At 41.5% G+C, this 23091-nt stretch overlaps 1 protein-coding gene and 1 non-coding gene across 5 annotated transcripts in view; both read left to right on the top strand.

Moving 5' to 3' along the window:
- Window positions 1–23091, top strand: part of ELMO1 (engulfment and cell motility 1) — a 590246-nt gene that overhangs the window by 276091 nt on the left and 291064 nt on the right. The gene's annotated exons all lie outside the window — the stretch shown is intronic.
- Window positions 12405–12506, top strand: LOC111520366. The gene has a single exon (XR_002724656.1). It is a non-coding gene; the product is annotated as a small nucleolar RNA U13 (small nucleolar RNA).

Genomic DNA, 23091 nt, shown 5'->3' with positions numbered 1-23091 from the left:
AAACCAGTGATGGCAGTTTTTTGCCTTCCATTGTAAAGCTGTCCCAATTCTGTGGGCTATAGTGATATGAGGGCCAGTTTCCTGAAGACCGTGGAAAATCTGACGCTATTCCTTTAGTTTCGGGCATCATCGAATGGGAGGTTTATGGCTTCAAGACTAGAAGATGGTGATGCAGAAGCACATTGTGCAGCCGTTTGGGTTCAAATCATTCTTTCATATCATTGACCGAATGGAATTTGCTATATGTTCATTCACTGTCAGATGCGGAGTGAGAAAATGACAATTTACAACGTACATTCTTAAGATAATTAAGTCAGTCTTCTATGGCACGGTGAAAAATTCCCCAGGCCGCCTGCTGGGCTCCTGCACACTTTGCCTGGAAGGATGAATCCTTTTCTTTACCTCACTGTGTAACTTCCTCTGCCAAGCCAAAGCACCTTGTTACATTGAGAATAAATTGACAGTCTCAATTTTGATATGTTGCTGATTTCTTTTGTGTACAGTATTACGAATTTACAGCTAATCTTAGCAGTAGATCCAAGGAAGTGATTATCTACCTTTCCATTGTTTTCTTTCATCCGTGTAGCCAGCCTTGCCCAAGTCTTTGTTCCTCTTTCCCCATTCACATGTATTTGATAATTCAGCTTTTCCTAAAATATTTTGCCTTTTGTTTTTAAAGTTGAAAGAGCTATATGCAAGGCCGGGCGCGGTGGCTCACGTCTGTAATTCCAGCACTTTAGGAGGCCGAAGCAGGTGGATCACAAGGTCAGGAGGTCGAGACCAACCTGGCCAACGTAGTGAAACCCCATCTGTACTAAAAATACAAAAAATTAGCCAGTCATGGTGGTGGACGCCTATAATCCCAGATGCTCAGGAGGCTGAGGCAGGAGAATCACTTGAACCCTTGAGGCGGAGGTTGCAGTGAGCCAAGATTGTGCCACTGCACTCCAGTCTGGGAGACAGTGTGAGATTCCGTCTCAAAAAAAAAAAAAAAAAAAAAAAAAAGCTGTCTGCAAACATTCAGATGAAATTTGGATTACTTTTAAGCCACGTGAACAAAATTCCTCTTGCCAGTCTGTTCCCTCTAAAAAAAAATTTATCTATTGTGTTTTTTTCTTAAGCTATCTATTTGGAAATAATTTGGGGTTGACTGAACCGTTGGAACCATAGTATAGAGTGTTAACCTGTTCCCTTTACCTAGCTTCCAGCAATGCTAATATCATACACATTATGTCTTACACAAAGTACATTTATCAAAACCAAATATTAACAGTGTATGATCCTGTTAACCAAACAGCAGAGTGTTTCAGGATTTCACCAGGTTTTTCCCTGTTGTCCTTTTTCTTTCCTCGGATCCCAGATAGCATTTAGTTGTCATAGCTTCGTTCACCCTGTGACAGCTTCTCAGTCTTTCCTTGTTTTTAATGGCCTTGATATTTCCTAGGAAGTCTGGTCATGTGTTTTGTAGACTATTCTTCAATTTCGGTTTGTCTGATATTTCTCATGGTTAGACTGGGGTTATAGGTTTTTGGAGGGAAGCTTACAGAGGCAAAGTGCCTTTGCCACATCGTATAAGGAGGTACATCTCTCCTGACTTTTACAGTTTTTATTCTCTTACATTGTGTAGTTTCAAATATCTTTCTGTGGTGCTAATACTGTTATTTTTTATGTTAAAAAAATTTTTTGAGACAGGGTCTGGCTCTGTTGCCCAGGCTGGAGTGCAGTGGTGTGATCTCAGCTCACTGCAAGCTCTGCCTCCTGGGCTCAAGCGATCCTCCCACGTTAGCCTCCTGAGTAGCTGGGACTACAGGCGCCACCATGCCTAGCTAATTTTTTCTTTATTTTTTCTTTCTTTGAAGAGATGGAGTTTTGGATTTTTTGTTTGTTTTTTGTTTTTGTTTTGAGACAGAGAGTTTCACTCTTGTTGCCCAGGCTGAAGTGCAATGGTGCGATCTCAGGTCACTGCAACCTCCGCCTCCTGGGTTTAAGTGATTCTCCTGCCTCTGCCTCCCGAGTAGCTGGGATTACAGGTGTGCACTACCACGCCCGGCTAATATTTTGTATTTTTAGCAGAGATGGGGTTTCACCATAGCCAGGCTGGTCTTGAACTCCTCACCTCAGGTGATCTGCCCGCCTCGGCCTCCCAGAGTGCTGAGATCACAGGTGTCAGCCACTGCACCCAGCCAGAGATGGGGGTTTTTCCATGTTGCCCAGGCTGTTCTCGAACTCCTAGGCTCAAGCAAATTATCCTACCTTAGCCTCCCAATGTGCTTGGATTATAGATGTGAGCACCACACCTGGCCTGTACTGCTTTTTAAAGTGGAATGATGTGGATCGGTTACTTGTTTTTTCATGCAAAATCCTTAGAACCTGCTTAAGTTGTCTGTATAGAATGGGATATCCCCATCAAAGAATATCAACTCAGAACATTGCTTTCTCTATCCTAAGTACTTTCTTCAACTTCACTTGAAAAGCATGGGTGTATCACTTTGTAAAATGTTATACACTGGAAGAAATAATGCAAGAGAAAAAGTGATTGAATGAGTGTATTTGTCAAGGTTCTTCAGAGAAACAGAACCAGTAAGATATATACACACACAGACACACACATAGACACACACACAGAGGAAAGCCAGTGGAGAGCTGGAGATCAGAGAGCTGCTGGTATGGATTCCAGGGTGGTCTGAAGGCCTGAGAACCAGGAGGACCAAAGGCAGAAGATTGGTGTTCCAGCTCAGGCAGTCAGGTAGAGAGTGAATTCCATCTTCCTACACCTTATTTGAGCCCTCAGTGGACAGGATGTAGCCTTTCCACACTGGGGAACCATCTGCATGATTCAGTTCACCAATTCAAATGCTAATTGATACAGTTTGGCTGTGTCCTCACCCAGATCTCCTCGAGAATTGTAGCTCCCATAATCCCCATGTGTTATGGGAGCAACCCAATGAGAGATAATTGAATCTTGGGGGCAGTTTCCCTCATGCTGTTCTCGTGATAGTGAATAAGTCATATGAGATCTGATGGTTTTGTAAGATGTTTCCCCTTTTACTTGGTTCTCATTCTCTCCTTGCCTATTGCCATGTAAGATGTGCCTTTCACCTTCCGCCATGATTGTGAGGCCTCCCTAGCCATGTGGAACTGAGAGTCCATTAAACCTCTTTTTCTTTGTAGGTTACCCAGTCTCGGGTATGTCTTTATCAGCAGCATGAAAATGGACTCATATACTACTAATCTCTCACAGAAATAGTCACAGACACACTGAGATAATACTTCACCAGCTATCTGGGTGTTCCTTGGCCCAGGCAAGTTGATACGTAAAATTAACCATCACAGGAAGTTCCCCAGTGACTAACTCACTCCTGAATCATGCATTGGCTGTCTTGAGTTTTGGGGGAGGGCATTTATTTGGTTTGATGGATCTGTGGATATTTTAGAAAGCTGATTTCAATCGATAATGTAAGCCTCCCCTTCAAATACAAAGAAAAATATAGATACAGATTTTATCCAATTTCCTTTCACTTATGATCTCTCTAGGTTCCAGTATATACCACATAGTAAACAGTGAGTCAAGGAAAAGAAGGGCCAGAGTAATCCACAAACCTTAATCAATCCATGACCACCCAGCAGCTGGAGCAATCACTCTCTAGCTTTCTCTCATTAGGTACACACTAAATTAGAAATCTTTAAGTAGTGTTCTCTTGAACACAGAGTGACAGGAATGAAATGTGGCACATAACAGAGTAAAACAAATACAAATAGTTTTAAAAATAAAGCCAGTCTTTAGAAGGAAGGTCACTTTTGCTTATTTCCTAAGATTTAATTCAAATTCTCAAAATACATTTTAAATTATTGTGCTGTAACTTGAATATCCGTAATTACTATGCTTCCAATTGGGGAAAACAAATAAATTTAATTATCTCTGAAGTTTGAGAACTACTGAAAGAAGCACTATTCCCATGCCACTTCTTTGCACTTTCTTGTGCTCATGATGTTTTTAATTGCATTTTTTGTTTTGTGTGTGAATGTGTTTGGCAACCATTGCCACAGAGTATTGTGTCTGGAATTGGTGGGTCCTTGGTCTCAGTGACTTCAGAATGAAGCCGCAGACCCTCATGATGAGTGTTACAGTTCTTAAAGATGGTGTGTCCGGAGTTTGTTCCTTCAGATGTTCAGATGTGTCTGGAGTTTCTTCCTTCTGGTGGGTTTGTGGTCTCGCTGACTTCAGGAGTGAAGCTGCAGATGTTTGCAGTGTTACAGCTCATAAAGGTGACACGGACCCAAAGAGGGAGCAGCAGTGACCCCAAGCGGGTTGTTGCTACTGACTCAGGTAGTGGGCTTTTATTCCCCAATCTGGCCCCACCCACATCGTGCTGATTGGTCCATTTTACAGAGAGCTGATTGGTCCATTTTACAGATAGCTGATTGGTTCATTTTGACAGGGTGCTGATTGGTGCGTTTGCAATCCCTGAGCTAGACACAGGGTGCTGATTGGCGCATTTACAATCCTCTAGCTAGACATAAAAGTTCTCCAAGTCCCCACCCCACTCAGGAGCCCAGTTGGCTTTGCCAAGTGGATCACACGCTGGGGCCGCAGGCAGAGGTGCCCGCCAGTCCTGCACCATGTGCCCGCACCTTGGGCAGTCGATGGGACCAGGCACCACGGAGCAGGGGGCCACGCCTGTCTGGGAGACTCAGGCCATGTGGGAGCCCATGTGGGGAGTGGGGGTGGGGTGGCTCGGGCATTGGGGGCTGCAGGTCCTGAGCCCTGCCCTGCAGGGAGGTGGCTGAGGCCCAACTAGAATTTGAGTGTGGCATGGCAGGCCAGCACTGCTGAGGGACCAGGCACACCCTGCACAGACGCTGGCCCAGGTGGTAAGTCTCTCACGTCCTGGGCCAGTGGCGCTGGCCAGCCACTTGGAGTGCAGGCCCGGTGAGGCTGCGCCCACTGAGAACTCCTGCTGACCCTGGAGCTCTGCACTCAGCTCCAGTTCTCGCCCACGCCTCTCCTTCCACACCTCCGTGCAAGCAGAGGGAGCCAACTCCGGCCTCAGCCAGCCCAGAGAGGGGCTCCTATAGTGCAGGGGCAGGCTGAAGGGCTCCTCAAGTGGGCCAGAGTGGACTCCGAGGCTTGAGACGGCGCTGAGAGTGAGGGCTGCTAGCACATTGTCACCTGTCAGTATCATGAGTTTTATAAGTCACTATGTGCAGAAACTTTTCTTGATAGGGCGGAGAAAGTAAAATCTCAGATTTGCTTTATCTGACAATCTTCTGCTAGAACATACTATGATTAGAGTTCTCACTCTGAGTATCTAATTGGAAAAGTGGTCTTCTTTAATTCCCTGAAGCTCTTAATTTCAGTTCCACTGGAAACTCTTCCTCCTACCTTTTATCCAGTTTGTAATGTACAATGTCCATCTCTGCATGGGTCACTTTTCCCACTGAAAGATACATCTGCAGACCTTCCTAAGCTTTTTAATGGCTACACCATATCCATATTTTCTCATTGAGCTGTGTCTTCCATATTGGCCTATGCCAGTATTGTGTGACTTTGATTGTGTAGTCTTCTAAAAGCTGTAACTGTGTTTTCCTTTTCCCTTCTTTACTTGATCTTCTAACTTTCATTTACTGCAACCAAAATCAGAATAAAAGTAATACAGAAATAAAAGAAAATCAGTTCCATGTTTCCATTACAGTGCATCTGTTATTTTTGTTTTCTGTTTCCTTCCAGTTTTTGGTCATTTTGTAAATGGTAAAATAGTTGTAATAGGAGGGAAGAGAGTAGTCTATGTTTCATTTGAAGCGTTATCTCACAAGCACTTTGTCATATTGTTATACCACAATTACTTTTATGGCTGTTTATTCTGTTGAATTGATGCATTGTATATATTTTGATATTTTTAATTACTGGATATTCAATGTTCAAATATTTTTACAAGGAATATTGTGCATTTTTATTCTTACAGCTTTCTCTTTCTTTTTCAGTTATCTCACTGCAATAGATCAAAGTATTTGGAGACTTTCATGGTGGTTAGGCTATATATTCCTTTTTTTTTCTTTTATTTGTGACTATTTTTTAGCACATTGTCATTTATAAGAAAGTGCTTTGTCAATGCATAGGGAGGAGGTGACAATAAGGAAGCTGTCCTTTTCGTGAAAGTATTGTTAGGATTCTGAGGAAGCTCTTCTAGGAAATGACAGTGAACAGTGAAAGTATAACAGTCGATGAGTCTTTGGGGAGCTTGGGAAATTGTTGGGATGTTAAAGGCCATTCTGAAATTAATTTGTCTAGCTCATTGTAGGCTTTACTGAAATTATCTCTAGTCAATGACAATATATTCTCAGTTATATCCAAAGACTATTGTAGAACCGGCCACGATCTCCTGTATATCATTCTAAACATCACTTGAAAGTTCTTTCTTACATCTAATCTGAATCCTATGCTGCTGTGAAAATCATTTTCAAGTATTGTGGTTCAACTTGGAACTAAAAGTAACTATATTCTTCTACACTGAGAACAGAGACACTGTCCATTCTAAAGTGATCACGAGTCGTTTTTTTTTTTTTTTTTTTTTTTTTTGTTTTGTTTTGAGACAGAATCTCACTCTGTCGCCCAGGCTGGAGTGCAGTGGTACAATCTCGGCTCACTGCAACCTCTGCTTCCTGGGTTCAAGTGATTCTGGTGCCTCGGCCTCCTGAGTAGCTGGGATAACAGGTGCGCACCATCACACCCAGCTAATTTTTTGTATGTTTAGTAGGGACGAGGTTTCACCATGTTTCCTAGGCTGGTCTTGAACTCCTGAGCTCAGGCAATCTGCCTGCCTTGGCCTCCCCAAGTGCTGGGATTACAGGTGTGAGCCACAGTGCCTGGCCTGTTGAGTTTTGAGTTGGGCATGGGGAAGAGTGAAAGCCAGGTGTCCCCAGAGGGTTAAGAAACCTGTTGGAAGGTGACCCTGTGTGCAACTCCATGGTGGGCCTCCCGTCTCAACTGCTGTTTGGTTTCAGCTGTCCTAAAGGGAGGACCGACTCTGTGACCTGACAGTGCCTTCTGTGATGCATTACTATTGTCATGCCATTCCAAGTGGACATTGAAAATTTGCAGAGAAATGTAAAGAGATTTGGTAGTGACTACTTTGCATTGCACAAGGTGTTGATAGTAGTGAACAGCTTGCTCTGAAGCCCGTATTCAAAATTTGGAAGGAACAAACACTATGGATATGCTCATCTCACCACTACCCAACCTATTTTTCTTTCACTCCTTTGCTTTGTCTCTTTATTATTCTGCTGCTCTTTGTCTCCGCAGTGTTTTAAATGCTGTTTCTCTTTACTTTTCCCACCTTCCTTTTTTCCCTCCCACTCCTTTTTTCTATATCACCTTTCTCTCTGCTCCCTCCACTTCATCTTAGATTCCACTTCCCCTTTTATTTTTTACCATTCTTGACCCCTTTCCTCTTTTATTGGGAAAATAGGCTTTAAATTTGGAGTGTGCTAAGAAAATGTCGCTTTATGCTAAAAAACTGCAGGATTCAGGGACTGTATTTGTGGTGTGGCTTATTGATAGAAGAGAGGCTATGGAAGCTAGTGCTTACAAGTGATTTAAGGGTGATGGCTCAGTGTCTCAGGTGGACATGATTATGTTGTGGGACAGCTGGGTTCCATTTTAGCCTGATATTGACCTCCCCTTGCCGTGTAATTAACAGTGTGCCAGCCACAGATCATAAAGTGAGTGCTGTTCAATGAATAACATCACGTACTGGTGCCTGGAGTTTGTTGTACCCATGGGACCTAGTGGGCACGGGGCATGCCTGGATATCTAGCCAGGAGTGACATTTAAGCTCAATTGCTGGATGCTGGATTACAAGAGCTCTGCCATGCATCCTCAGATAGCCGTTCGATACAGATGGCTGATGAGTTCTGAAGCTTCAGACTGACGTGTCCAGGACCTCAGGGGCAAACTGACCCTTTCCTCTTTAGGCGCAGTGCCTGCGTCGGCTGTTTAGAAATGATCAGAAAACATTTTAATATATCAGGTGAATCTTAGGGGGCTCAATTTTTGGTGATTAAAGTAGACTCCTAAATAGAGTTCTCTAAACCCCAAACACAATGAACAGAGATTCATAGTGAAGTAGATTTGCCTCCCGGAATGAGAGTTGCAGTGAATCCAGTCCTTTTCTTGGCTTTGGTGTTGTGTAGTGATTAACAAAAATGTGAGATGACTGCTGGGCACCTTTATAGGAAAAAGGAAGGGGGAGGGTATTAAGCATAGAATGGATACTCCCATTTGCTTGAGATGTGTAAAATAAGTTGGGGTAGAATAGGGAGGGGCACAAGACTAAAGATTTAAACCCCCCAATCATGGTTTCATTTAGTACGTTAAGGAATTTGATGAGGTAATTGGACAGAGTCAGGGCAAAGAGAGAGCAAAGCTGAGTATCAGTGATCTTCAGATAATCACTAAGGTATTATTCAGGACACAAGCCAGATGACGTTAGCTTCACCAGAAGATGGGCTGATGTGGCCATAGATTCAGTTAGCAATTCTCGGAATTGCTGAGGCTTGGGGCAGCCACCACCATGTGGTTTATCTCTGTCTAACCTCAATGTAGCCAACTGAGCAGGCACTGTCTGTTTTGGGCTTTCAGGTTTGGGGTGGTGGTTCTTAGTGGAGCCTGAAAGGGAAAGAGAGGCCTTTTAAAAATAAAATATTTCTTTTCTCTTCTCTACATAAGTTTTGAGCTTAACAGGCTTTGATCAAGAAGGATTTCACGTTGGGTTTATGTTTTGAGTTACATCTGCTCAAGACGCTGCCGTGGGGCTGGAGAAGAAGGTCAGAGAGAGGGAAAACTTGGACTGTGCTGAAATCCCTTCAGGCTCACTTATTTAGTTATTCACTCAGAAACAGCAGCATGGACTAAGAGCTCTCTGTGCTTTTGCAGTGTAGCTTCACTACTTAATTTGAAATAAATTCCCTTATAATAGGTCCAATGTATAATCCAAGGCAGATTTGAAATAACATTCAAAGAGTTTTTGGCCATCCACTCTGTTGTTTCCTTCCATCAGTGGGGATCTCTGTGACGTGGCTTGTGCTCCCTCAGTGGTCCTTTTTCTTGAAACCTCGCGAGGTAACTTGGGGCCAGAAGATGGTGTAGCATGAACAAGAAGAGGTGGCCTGCAGTCCTAGGTGCTGGTCCATGCTGGCCAGGACAGAGAATACTGGATATCACATCGTCTCTAAATCCAATTTCAAAGAGTGCATCTCTAGAGTTAAATGAGCTTGCCTTAAATTCTGTATGGTTGCAGATGACGTAATCCTTTTATAAACATTTTATTAGGCAGGTTAAATTAAGATACAGGAAATGCTATTTCACATTTTGTTGAAGAGGAAGGTCAAGTCTTGTGAACGTTGTTTACTATAATGGAAGGTTCTTACATATCCATCTCAACTTAATTTTCTCATTGTTTCAGCATCCGAGTTCCCTGCTGCCTTCTACTCTTTGCACAGTAGAAAGTCAATCTGTGAGCAGCTTGCTGAGATGAGTAAGAGCTGTCTGCTAGTGAAGGGAAATTTGGACTCAATGAAAATAGTCAATGGAAACCTCTGTTTGCTGTATCAAGCATGCCGTACTTATATGCGTACATGGAACAAATTTCTTTTTCAGCTTCAGTGTTGTAACGAAGATGGCAATTTTCCTTCTCAGTATAACATATAAATACACTGCTTGGTAACTGAGTAGTTGTCTTGAGTTCTATTTCTGGTATTGTTGGCAGTGTACTTGCCTAAGACAAGCCCTTTGACCACCAGCTATAGACTCTTAATATCCTAATCAAAGCTATTAGTACTGATAGCAGCTTAGCTCCTCCCTTTACATCAAATCTTACCTTTTCTGCATTCAGCTGATGAAGTCTGTGAAAGAATAGGAATAATATAATAAGCTAGTTTGGTGTTTTGGCCTTTTGGATAGGAATGCAGGGAGGAAACGAAATGAGGGATGCCTTGAAATGTCTCACTTAGACTTTCTTATGTTCAGAGAAATACAGAGAGAACATTTCCTAGATACTGAGAGTAAATTTCTTTTCTTGAACCTATCTTAAGTGCCTCAGAAGAGGACTTCAGGTTGAGATGACTTTTTTTTTTTTTAATGTAAGCATGGACAATTCTCTTTCCACCCTCAACCCTTTACAGAATTTCTGAGAACAGTGAATTTCAACGAAGGGGAGGAACAGAAATGAAGCTGACAAGAGAAGCCATCTAAAATTAAAACTCTCCATATGGAATTGCTTTTTCTTTTCCTCTAGAACGTGTACTCCCTCTAAGTCGTGGAAACTCAGCTCTGTCTTTGAAAATTTTCTTACAGTGTAGTCATTGGAGGCTCTAATAACGACTAGCTTCTATTATTGTCCAGCTTGTATCTTCTAAATGTCAAAACTATGTTCTTCCAAATGACAAGTTTTTATTTTTAAAATATTTTTACTAACTTTACTTATATATTGAGCAGATAATAGTACAAAATTCAAAAACAAAAGACCCAACATGGTGAATATTGTTGATTTTAGTCTTTGGATTGATCTGATTGTGTTTAGAAGTTGATGGGGGGATAAGTAGCTCTCTAAGCTAGATTCTTTATTGCTTCCCATCAGTCTAAAATGTATTAGAAAAGAAAGTAAGGCCTGGTTGCAAGAATAAACTAATGGATTATTTTTACTTAATGGCAAGTTTACCCAGAAATCAGATATTTAAATATTGCTGCTGTATCTATATTTGTATGTCCATATGTTATTGCTCACGATGCCACTGATTGGTGGATACACATTTTATGTACAACTGAGAAAAAGAAACCTATCCAGTTAAACTATTTCCCAGCACCTCCCATTATTTAAATGATCTTTTAGGAAGGAATTGAGTGTATCTAATATATTTTTAAAATATATTTATTGAAAGAACTCCTCTGGAATTAATGATATATAGGTATTTATCATTGAACACTCTTATAAACATATAAAAAATACAAGAAAAATACGCTGACACTTCTACACAAGAAAATATAAGTCTTCTGAATCACTTTCAACTCAACTCTTCAGTATCTAAACTTTGCTACACGATTTGCCCTTTGTGCTATAAAGAATATTGGTGAAACAGTTTTAAAAGAATTTTTATTTTGATTTATTTTGAATTAACACTTTCTACAAAGTTTCTGGAAAAAAGAAATTTTTAAAATGAAAGTTCAGCCAGGCATGGTAGCGCATACCTGTAATCCCACCACTTTGGGAAGCCAAGGTGGGTAGAACACTTGAGGCCATGAGTTTGAGACTAGCTTATCCAACATGGTGAAACCCCATCTCTACCGAAAATACAAAAATTAGCCCAGCGAGGTGGCACATGCCTGTAATACCAGCTACTTGGGAGGCTGAGGCACAAGAATTGCTTGAACCCAGGAGGCAGAGACTACAGTGAGCTGAGACAGTGCCACTGTACTCCTGCCTGGGTGACAGAATGAGACTGTCAAAGAAAAAAAAAAAGGAAGGAAGGAGAAAGAGAAAGAAAAAAGGAAAGAAAAGAAAGAGAAAGGAAGGAAGGAAGAAAAGAAAGGAAGAAAGGGTAAGTTAGTTCACTGATGCTGAGTTCTTAAGCTGTTTACCACTGCAGTTTTGTCATGTTAACACAATTCTGACTGTTGCTGGGCTGGGAATGTAAAGGAACAGATCCCAGCACTTCCAACAACTATTTGGTGCCTAGGGTTAGTAACCGCTTTGGTATATCTTAGGGTTTTCATTACAGTTGCTGAGACCCATTCTGCTAATTCAATTCAATGCTGAATTTTTAAATACTCACATATGAAAGTTGCTTTGCAACTGCTGTCCATCTGACTGCGATTGAAAGATGCCATTCATTGTGAAATTGTACCCAAATTTAGAGTTGGTAATAGATGTACCCAAATTTAGAGTTGGTAATAGATGAAAATAAATGTGCATCTGGGCTGGGCCAGGCATGGTGGCTCATGCCTGTAATCCCAGCACTTTGGGAGGCCAAGGTGAGTGGATCACCTGACGTCAGGAGTTCAAGACCAGCCTGGCCAACATGGTGAAACCCTGTCTTTACTAAAAATACAAAAAAATTAGCCGGGCGTGATGGCGTGCGCTTGTAATCTCAGCTACTCGGGAGGCTGAGGCAGGAGAATTGCTTGAACCCGGGAGGTAGAGGTTGTAGTGAGCCGAGATCGTGCCATTGCATTCCAGCCTGGGCGACAAGAGTGAGACTCTGTCTCAAAAAAAAAGGAAAAAGGTGTTCATTTTAGAGTTAATGAAAGATAATGATTAAATATAATTTCTAGAATTTTTAATGTTTCAGATGAGAATTGTGGACTTTTACTGAGCTCATAAACCAAAATGCTAAGTCAAAAGTAAAAGCTATTCCTGTTGGTTCCTAAGCATGATGATTGGGTTTTCACATTCATGTGTGACATGTGCCTCCCTCAAATCTTGTGATGATGTCATCACATGACCCATCTGACGTGGGAAGAAAAGTGAAAAAGTAAAAAAAAAAAAAAAAAAAAAAGCAAAAACTTGAGATTTTGAAATGTCTTAATTTCTTAGCGTGATTCTCCCCTTCCTTAGAATGCTCACAAATATTAACAATACATTTTTTTTTCAAGACATCTAAAGTGACTCAATTTGAACATTTAAGTGGCAGGTTAAGAAAACTTTTTCCCCTAATAATTCAAATATTTGTTTTACTCTGAGAAATTCAGAAATCTGATTTAAGGATGACCTTCTTATTGAAAAGAGGAAAAGCAATGGAAAGATATCTGTATTTGTAACTGAAACTGGCTCAAATCATAGCTGTATTCTCCTTTCTTTGAAATGTGTAGAATTATAGCCAATGGGTTAAGAAAAACTATTTAAAACTTGGAAATAAGGCAAAAAAGTAGAGGAGCATATCCTTTCCATGTCATATTGGAACATTTTTTAAATAAATAAACCTGACCAAGGATTATTTAATTATTCCGGAGAACTTCCTTGTGTTTAACTTTTGTTTTTCACTCTTAATTGGAGTCTGTAGACACTGGGAAGTTGTGTGTTGATGTATAGATTTTTGGCAATAGCTGTCTAGTGAAAGAAAGAACCTTATGTTTTGTGCATTTTAGGACATTAACCAGCTTTGCAGGTAACCTAGCAATTTTCTACTAACATTTTCAAAGGCTAGAAACACATTCTCCATCAGTCCTCGTTGGATCAGCCTTATTAACTTGATGGTTTCTTCATTATTGAGTTGAGTAAATCTTGACATATATTTATTCTATATTTTTATGAGTCCTGTTTTAAACTTTAAAAAAAATTTCATTTTGTCGAGATTTAAACCTCTCAAGTGAAATAGTTACTACTCATCCTTATGTTATATATTTATAGGTTGACAAGTGCTCTTGGTAGTAGTTCATAGTGACCTGCAGAGATGAAAATGCCTGTTTATGAGGTTTAAAACTAGATTGCTGAACCTGTGCATGAGTTAGATTTCATTAAGGGACTCCCCTGTGATTAGCACATGATTCTCCTTGTGTGGGTGGAAGTTTCAGGGGCCGGAGCTGGGCTTGTGCAAGGAATCTAGCCAGAACATTTCAGAAGAGCCTGCGGATACAGGGGTGCCCCACGAGGCAGCTGTTCATCTTTGCTCCTCCAGCACCTGGTGTGGGGTTTTCTAAGCTCTCAACAATGTGTGTGGTGGTTTCCTGGAGTTACTATCCTTGTCTTTCAGCGGATTTGAGGAGATTCTTCTGTTTTCAGAGGCTTCAGAAACACATGGTTGGGTCTTCAGAATCAATTGAGTGTATCAGACATTAAATGTACTTGGTTCCAGTTTACCCCCACCCTGCACTTTCTCTTACCTCCCTCCCTCTTGCATTAATCCCATTTTTCTCCCTACTTTCCTTCCCTCCTCCCCTTTTATTCTGTTGACCTATCGATTTACAAACCCTCTCTCACTTGAGGTGGTGTGGAAGATGACATCACGCTTAACTGAGATATGTATTTATTTGATTACCTGAAGGCTTTCTATAATGTCTTAGTGGAAGCCTTTATGGTAAACACCAATCAATGAAACACACACACATCAGGGAGTAGAAATTTCCTGTGTATTTGAATGTTGCACTGATCACCTTATCTAGTGTACCTAGCCATTTTCTTAAGGTAGTAATTAAAGTGTTTCAAACTTGAAGTGGTTTAGGGTCATGAATTTTGAATTGACAGAATACTGACAGTACAGTGCTGTATTTTCTTATGTAGTCAGTCAGCATTCAAAAGTCAGATAAGATGTTGCCAAAAGTATAAATGAGTGGAAAACAAGAAAGGCTATTAAATTATTTGCCAGAGAAATCTTCATAAATAGAACAAGTGACCATACGGGCAGGAGACTGAAAATGTCCATTTCTTAATTCACTGAGATAGAGAAGGTAGAATATCCCCACAATATTTTGGGGGACTTTTGCTTCTTTAATTAGTTGTCTGATTATGTTGATAAAACGCTGGGGATGGAGGTGTGTACAGTTCAACAGTCTCAGGAAGGAGGCTCCTTTAGTACAATGTTTACGGGATTCAAGGTAAGTGTAGGCTCAGAATGGTGTCGGGAATCAGAATCCTGGAGCCAGTGAGAAAGCCAAACTTCACATGAATGACATCTGAAGTCTAGTAAGAGCTCAAGGTCAGTTGATGTCTTGAAGGGAACCAGGCATGATGTAAGAACCAGGATTTCTTCAAGAGGGAGCTTTAGAAGAATGTAGTGGAGAATGCTGATGCCACTCCAGACTGGAGGCTCATAGTTGACAGCTGCCACCTTGCCAGGGCCCACCTGGTTCTGGGTTCTGTTCAGAGCATTTTCTGGGCATCATGTCGTTTAACCCTCACACCAGGCCAGTGAGAGAGTAGTACCTCTGTAGTGTTATAGGGGAAGAAGTGGCTTTAGAGAGGTGAACTTTCTAAGAGTATCAACTGATGCTGAAGATTGCATTGGAACCCAGGTTGGTCTCTCTCCACCTCTGTGCTGCCAATCATGACGTTGTGCTGCCCCCATGTCTGCTCCTCCCTCCTGTTGCAAGTAGCCAGCCTCTTACCTGATGAAGACCATCAGGCCCGAAGGACCAGGCTCTTTTGCTCCTGCAGAAAGCCAGTTTGGGGTGGGACATCTGGACAGGCAGAAGTCATGTGACTGGTGGACACAGGATTCCCAGGCACCTGTTCTCTCAAGGGTGGGCTCTTCTGGGGACATTTGGGGGCCACTCATGATTCCGTTGAACTGTCCTTTGACTTAGTCCTCCAACATACAGGGCCACTGAGAGAAGCAGTACCTACGGCAGTTTTAAACCACCCTGCTCCTCTGCTGTTCTGACAGCGTGTGAAGCCAGCAAAAGCTTCTTCGCGTAAGGTGCCAGTGGGGAAATAGGAGGAAAAAGGGGGAATAGGAAGGAAAATCATGCTATTTTGTAGACAGGGGAGGATTTCGTAAAAATATGTTCAGAATGGTTTTACAAAGACTGTGCATATATGCTCCAGGTCTGTTCAGGAAAGATTCATTTGTGGAGGATTGAAATGTTCCATTAACATTCCTTATCTAAGAGAAGCAGAGGCATCTACTGAATTTCACAAGATGTAATATGAAAACTGATCTCCAAGGGTCACCTTTAATATTTTACTTCCTTCTTCATTGTTGAAAATATATTTCAGCTCTCTTTTACATAGCAGCACACAGCAGAGGGAGAAGATAGCATAATCACTGCAAAAGTATTATCAAATGCAAGCACGCATTTGCATTTTTGGCAAACAACCACTTTTGATTTTACATTGTATTATTCCATAATATTTAAAGCAAGCACAAAGTCCTGAAATTATCAAACCTACTTGAGTTTGTGATAGTCAGAAACTAGTTTCATTGTGCTTTTAATTAATAAAATGTAGATTTTCTAAATTAAAATTTTCATTATGAAATGTTTTGACCATAAGGGAAAAACAGAATCAAATGGTATTCATATATGTACCTACCACTCAGATTATACAGATACTAACTTTCTGCTGTGTTTTCTTCAAACGTGACTTTATGTTGTGACTATTAATAAAATGGCACATTACAGATACAGTTGTTGTACAGCCCCCTTCATATCCTCTCTTCCTCTTTCTCCTTTCATGAGGCTGATGTATGTTATTCCCCTGAATTTTTCTTTTCTTTTTTCTTTTTTTTCTGAGACAGAGTCTCGCTCTGTCACCCTGGCTGGAGTGCAGTGCCATGATCTTCGCTCACAGCAACCTCTGCCTCCCGGTTCAAGTGATTTTCTTGCCTCAGCCTCCCGAGTAGCTGGGACTATAGGTGCATGCCATCACGCCTGGCTAATTTTTGTATTTTAGTAGAGACGGAGTTTTGCCATGTTGGTCAGGCTGGTCTTGAACTCCTGACCTCAGGTGATCCACCCACCTCGGCCTCCCAAAGTGCTGGGATTACAGGCGTGAGCCACTGTGCCAGCCCCCTGAACGTTTTTATGCCCTGACAACATGGTTGTGAAAATACTAAGTGAAAGTTTCTTCAACAACATGCAGGTTTGCTACATAGGTATACATGTACCGTGTTGGTTTGCCGCACCCATCAACTCATCATTTACATTAGGCATTTCTCCTAATGCTGTCCCTCCCCCAGCACCCCACCCCCTGACAGCCCCAGTGTGTGGTGTTCCCCTCCCTGTGTCCATGTGTTCTCATTGCTCAACTCCCACTTATGAGTGAGAACATGCGGTGTTTGGTTTTCTGTCCTTATGATATTTTGCTGAGAATGATGGTTTCCAGCTTCATCCATGTCCCTGCAAAGGACATAAACTCGTCCTTTTTTATGACTGCATAGTATTCCATGGTGTATACATGCCACATTTTCTTTATCCAGTCTATTATTGATGGACATTTGGGTTGGTTCCAAGTCTTTGCTATTGTGAATAGTGCCCAGGTAAACACGTGTGTGCATGTGTCTTTAGAGTAGCATGACTTATAATCCTTTGGGTATATACCCAGTAATGGGATCACCGGGTCAAATGGTACTTCTAGTTCTGGATTCCTGAGGAATTGACACACTGTCTTCCACAATGGTTGAACTAATTTATACTCCCACCAACAGTGTAAAAGCATTCCTATTTCTCCATGTCCTCTCCAGCATCTGTTGTTTCCTGACTTTTTCATGATGGCCATTTTAACAGGCATGAGATGACATCTCATTGGGGTTTTGATTTGCATTTCTGTGATGACCAGTGATGACGAGCATTTTTTCATATGTCTGTTGGCTGTATAAATGGCTTCTTTTGAGAAGTGTCTGTTTATATCCTTTGCCCACTTTTTGATGGGTTTGTTTTTTTCTTATAAATTTGTTTAAGTTCTTTGTCGATTCTGGATATTAGCCCTTTGTCAGAAGGATAGATGGCAAAATTTTTCTCCCATTCTGTAGATTGCCTGTTCACTCTGATGATAGTTACTTTTGCTGTGCAGAAGCTCTTTACTTTAATTAGGTTCCATTTGTCTATTTTGGCTTTTGTTGCCATTGCTTTTGGTGTTTCAGTCATGAAGTCTTTGCCCATGCCTGTGTCCTGAATGATATTGCCTAGGTTTTCTTCTAGGGTTTGTGTGGTGCTATGTCTTACATTTAAGTCTTTAATCCATCTTGAGTTAATTTTTGTATAAGATGTAAGGAAGGGATCCAGTTTCAGCTTTCTACATATGGCTAGCCAGTTTTCCCAGCACCATTTATTAAATAGGGAATCCTTTCCCTATTTCTTGTTTTTGTCAGGATTGTCAAAGATCAGATGGTTGTAGATGTGTGGTGTTACTTCTGAGACCTCTGTTCTGTTCCATTGGTCTGTATATCTGTTTTGGTACCAGTACCATGCTGTTTTGATTACTGTAGCCTTGTAGTATAGTTTGAAGTCAGGTAGCATGATGCCTCCAGCTTTGTTCTTTTGCTTAGGATTGTCTTGGCTATGTAGGCTCTTTTTAGGTTCCATAACAAATTTAAAGTAGTTTTTTCCAATTCTGTGAAGAAAGTCAGTGGTAGCTTGATGGGGATAGTATTGAATCTATAAAAATCTTTGGGCAGTATGGCCATTTTCACAATATTGATTCTTCCTATCCATGAGCATGGAATGTTTTTCTATTTGTTTGTGTCCTCTTTTATTTGGTTGAGCAGTAGTTTGTAGTTCTCCTTGAAGAGGTCCTTCGCATCCCTTTAAGTTGGATTCCTAGGTATTTCATTCTCCTTGTAGTAATTATGAATGGGAGTTCACTCATGATTTGGTTCTCTGTCTGTCCTTGGTACATAGCAATGCTTGTGATTTTTGTGCATTGATTTTGCATCCTGAGACTTTGCTGAAGTTGCTCATCAGCTTAAGAAGATTTTGGGCTGAGATGATGGGGTTTTCTAAGTACACAATCATGTCATCTGCAAACAGAGACAATTTGACTTCATCTTTTCCTAATTGAATAGACTTTCTTTCTTTCTCTTGCTGGATTGCTGTGTCCAGAACTTCCAATACTGTGTTGAATAGGAGTGGTGAGAGAGGGCATCCTTGTCTCGTGCTGGTTTTCAAAGGGAATGCTTCCCATTTTTGCCCATTCAGTATGATATTGGCTGTGGGTTTGTCATAAATGGTTATTATTTTGAGATACTTTCTGTCAATACCTAGTTTATTGAGAGTTTTTAGCATGAAAGGCTGTTGAATTTTGTCAAAGGCCTTTTCTGCATCTATTGAGATAATCGTGGTTTTTGTTGTTGGTTCTGTTTATGCGTTGGATTATGTTTATTGATTTGTGTATGTTGAACCTGCCTTGCATCCCAGGGATGAAGCAGACTTGCTCGTGGTGGATAAGCTTTTTGATGTGCTGCTGGACTCGTTTTGCCAGTATTTTATTGAGGATTTTCACGTCGATGTTCATCAGGGATATTGGCCTAAAATTCTCTTTTTTTGTTTTGTCTCTGTGAGGCTTTGGTATCAGGATGATGTTGGCCTCATAAAATGAGTTAGGGAGGATTCCCTCTTTTTCTGTTGATTGGAATAGTTTCAGAAGAAATGGTACCAGCTTCTCTTTGTACCTCTGGTAGAATTCAGCTGTGAATCTTTCTGGTCCTGGACTTTTTTTGGTTGGTAGGCTATTACTGCCTAAATTTCAGAGCCTGTTATTGGCTTATTCAGGGATTCACCTTCTTCATGGTTTAGTCTTGGGAGGGTGTATGTGTCCAGGAATTTATCCATTTCTTCTAGATTTTCTAGTTTATTTGCATGGAGGTTTTTATAATATTCTCTGATGGTAGTTTGTATTTCTGTGAGATCAGTGGTGATATCCACTTTATCATTTTTTATTGCATCCACTTGATTTTTCTCTCTTTTCTTCTTTATTATTCTTGCTAGTGGTCTATTTTGTTGATCTTTTCAAAAAACCAGCTCTTGGATTCATTGAATTTTTTGAAGGAATTTTTGTGTCTCTATCTCCTTCAGTTCTGCTCTGATCTTAGTTTTTTCTTGTCTTCTGCTAGCTTTTGAATTTGTTTGCTCTTGCTTCTCTAGTTCTTTTGATTGTGATGTTAGAATGTGGATTTTAGATCGTTCCTGCTTTGTCTTGTGGACATTTAGTGCTATACATTTTCCTCTACACACTGCTTTAAATGTGTCCCAGAGATTCTGGTACATTGTGTCTTTGTTCTCATTGGTTTCAAAGAACATCTTTATTTCTACTTTAATTTCGTTATTTTTTATTTATTCATTTATATTTGAGACGGAGTCTTTCTCTGTCACCCAGGCTGGAGTGCAGTGGCATGATCTTGGCTCACTGCAAGCTCTGCCTCCTGGGCTCATGCCATTTTCCTGCCTCAGCCTCCCAAGTAGCTGGGACTACAGGTGCCCACCACCACACCTGGCTAATTTTTTGTATTTCTTTTTGTAGTAGAGACGGAGTTTCACTGTGTTAGCCAGGATGGTCTTTATCTCCTGACCTTGTGATCCACTCGCCTCGGCCTCCCAAAGTGCTGGGATTACTTGCGTGAGCCACTGTGCTCGGCCTCAATTTATTATGTACCTAGTAGTCGTTCAGGAGCAGGTTCAGTTTCCATGTAGTTGTGCGGTTTTGAGTGAGTTTCTTAATCCTGAGTTCTAATTTGATTGCACTGTGGTGTGAGAGACAGTTTGTTTTGATTTCTGTTCTTTTACATTTGCTGAGGAGTGTTTTACTTCCAATTATGTGGTCAATTTTAGAATAAGTGTGATGTGGTACTGAGGAGAATGTATATTCTGTTAATTTGGGGCAGAGAGTTATGTAGATGTCTATTAGTTTTGCTTGGTCCAGAGCTGAGTTCGAGTCCTGGATATCCTTGTTAATTTTCTGTCTCATTAAGCTGTCTAATATTGACAGTGGGGTGTTAAAGTCTCCTTTTATTATTGTGTGGGAGTCTAAGTCTCTTTGTAGGTCTCTAAGAACTTGCTTTATGAATCTGGGTGCTCCTGTATTGCGTGCATATATATTTAGGATAGTTAGCTCTTCCTGTTGAATTGATCCCTTTACCATTATGTAATGGCCTTCTTTGTCTCTTTTGATCTTTGATGGTTTTAAAGTCTGTTTTATCAGAGACTAGTATTGCAACCCCTGCTTTTTTTTGTTCTCCATTTGTTTGGTGGCTCTTCCTCCATCCCTTTATTTTGAGCCTATGTATGTCTCTGCATGTGAGATGTGTCTCCTGAATATAGCAGACTGATGGATCTTGACTCTTTATCCAGTTTGCCAGTCTGTGTCTTTTACTTAGAGCATTTAGTCCATTTACATTTAAGGTTAATATTGTTATGTATGAATTTGATCCTGTCATTATGATGCTAGCTGGTTATTTCACCCATTAATTGATGCAGTTTCTTCCTAGCATCGATGGTCTTTACAATTTGCCATGTTTTTGCAGTGGTTCATACCAGTTGTTCCTATCCATGTTTAGTGCTTCCTTCAGGAGCTCTTGTAAGGCAGGCCTGGTGGTGTCACAATCTCTCAGCATTTGCTTGTCTATAAAGAATTTTATTTCTCCTTCACTTACGAAGCTTTGTTTGGCTGGATATGACATTCTGGGTTGAAAATTCTTTTCTTTAAGAATGGTGAATATTGACCCCTACTCTCTTCTGGTTTGTAAGGTTTCTGCAGAAAGATCCGCTGTTAGTCTGATGGGCTTCCCTTTGTGTGTAACCCGACCTTTCTCTCTGGCTGCCCTTAACATTTTTTCCTTTATTTCAACCTTGGTAAATCTGACAATTATGTGTCTTGGGGTTGCTCTTCTCAAGGACTATCTTTGTGGTGTTCTCTGTATTTCCTGAATTTGAATGTTGGCCTGTGTTGCTAGGTTGGGGAAGCCCTCCTAGATAATATCCTGAAGAGTGTTTTCTAACTTGTTTCCATTCTCCCCATCACTTCCAGGTACACCAATCAAACGTAGATGTGGTCTTTTCACATAGTCCCATATTTCTTGGAGGCTTTGTTTGTTCCTTTTCACTCTTTTTTCTCTGATCTTGTCTCCTTGCTTTTTTTCACTAATTTGATCTTCAATCACTGATATCTTTTCTTGCGCTTGATTGAATCAGCTATAGAAGCTTGTGTATGCTTCATGCAGTTCTTGTACTGTGGTTTTCAGCTCCATTAGGTCTTGTAAGCTCTTCTCTACACTGGTTGTTCTAGTTAGCTATTCATCTAACCTTTTTTTCAGGGTTTTTGGCTTCCTTGTGATGGCTTAGAACATGCTCCTTCAGCTCGGAGAAGTTTGTTATTACCGACCTTCTGAAGCCTACTTCTGTCAGCTCGTGAAACTCATTCTCTGTCCAGTTTTGTTCCCCTGCTGTTGAGGAGCTGCAGTCCTTTGGAGGAGAAGACGTGCTCTGGGTTTTGAATTTTCAGCCTTTCTCTTCTGGTTTCTCCCCATCTTTCTGGTTTTATCCAACTTTGGTCTTTGATGTTGGTGACCTACAGATGGGGTTTTGGTGTGGATGTCCTTTTTGTTGATGTTGATGCTGTTCCTTTCTGTTTGTTAGTTTTCCTTCTAACAGACGGTTCCCTCAGCTGCAGGTCTGTTGCAGTTTGCTGGAGGTCCACTCCATACCCTGTTTGCCTGGGTAACACCCGGAGGCTACAGAGCAGCAAATATTGCTGCCTGATCCTTCCTCTGGAAGCTTAGTCCCAGAGGGGCACCCGCCTGTATGAGTTGTCTGTCTGCCCCTACTGGGAGGTGTCTCCCAGTCAGGCTACTCGGGGGTCAGGGACCCACTTGAGGAGGCAGTCTGTTCGTTATTGGATCTTGAACGCTGTGCTAGGAGAACCACTGCTCTCTTCAGAGCTGTCTGGCAGAGACGTTTAAGTCTGCAGGAGCTGTCTGCTGCCTTTTGTTCAAATACACCCTGCCCCTAGAAGTGGAATCTAGAGAGGCAGTAGGCCTTGCTGAACTGCGGTGGGCTCTGCCCAGTTTGAGCTTCCCTGCGGCTTTGTTTACACTGTGAGCATAGAACCACCTACTCAAGCCTCAGCAGTGGCAGATGCCCATCCCCCTGCCAACCTCCAGCAACCCAGGTTGATCTCAGACTGCTGCGCTAGCAGCCCAAGGCTTTGTGGGCGTGGGACCCACCGAGCCAGGCACGGGAGGGAATCTCCTGGTCTGCCGATTACGAAGACCATAGGAAAAGCCCAGTATTTTGGCAGGAGTGTACCGTTCCTCCAGGTAGGGTCACTCACAGCTTCCCTTGGCTAGGAAAGGGAAATCCCTGGACCCCTTGTGCTTCCTGGATGAGGTGATGCCCCACCCTGCTTTGGCTTGCCCTCCATAGGTTGCACCCACTGCCCAATCAGTCCCAATGAGATGAACCAGGTACCTCAGTTGGAAATGTAGAAATCACCTGTATTCTGCATCAGTGTCACTGGGAGCTGTAGACCGGAGCTGTTCCTATTTGGCCATCTTGGAAGTAACCCATATGTCTATTCTTAAAGTCATTTTTCTGTGAAGTATAATTCCTGAAGTGTCCACTTGTTGGAGGAGGTTGAGGTTAGTATAATTACTATCAAAAAATAGACTTTCAGA

The sequence above is a fragment of the Piliocolobus tephrosceles genome, chromosome 8 (genome assembly GCF_002776525.5).
Source record: "Piliocolobus tephrosceles isolate RC106 chromosome 8, ASM277652v3, whole genome shotgun sequence".
Classification (NCBI taxonomy): domain Eukaryota; kingdom Metazoa; phylum Chordata; class Mammalia; order Primates; family Cercopithecidae; genus Piliocolobus; species Piliocolobus tephrosceles.
The sequence above is the reverse complement of the archived record's forward strand: the minus strand, read 5'-3'. Positions and strand labels throughout refer to the sequence as shown.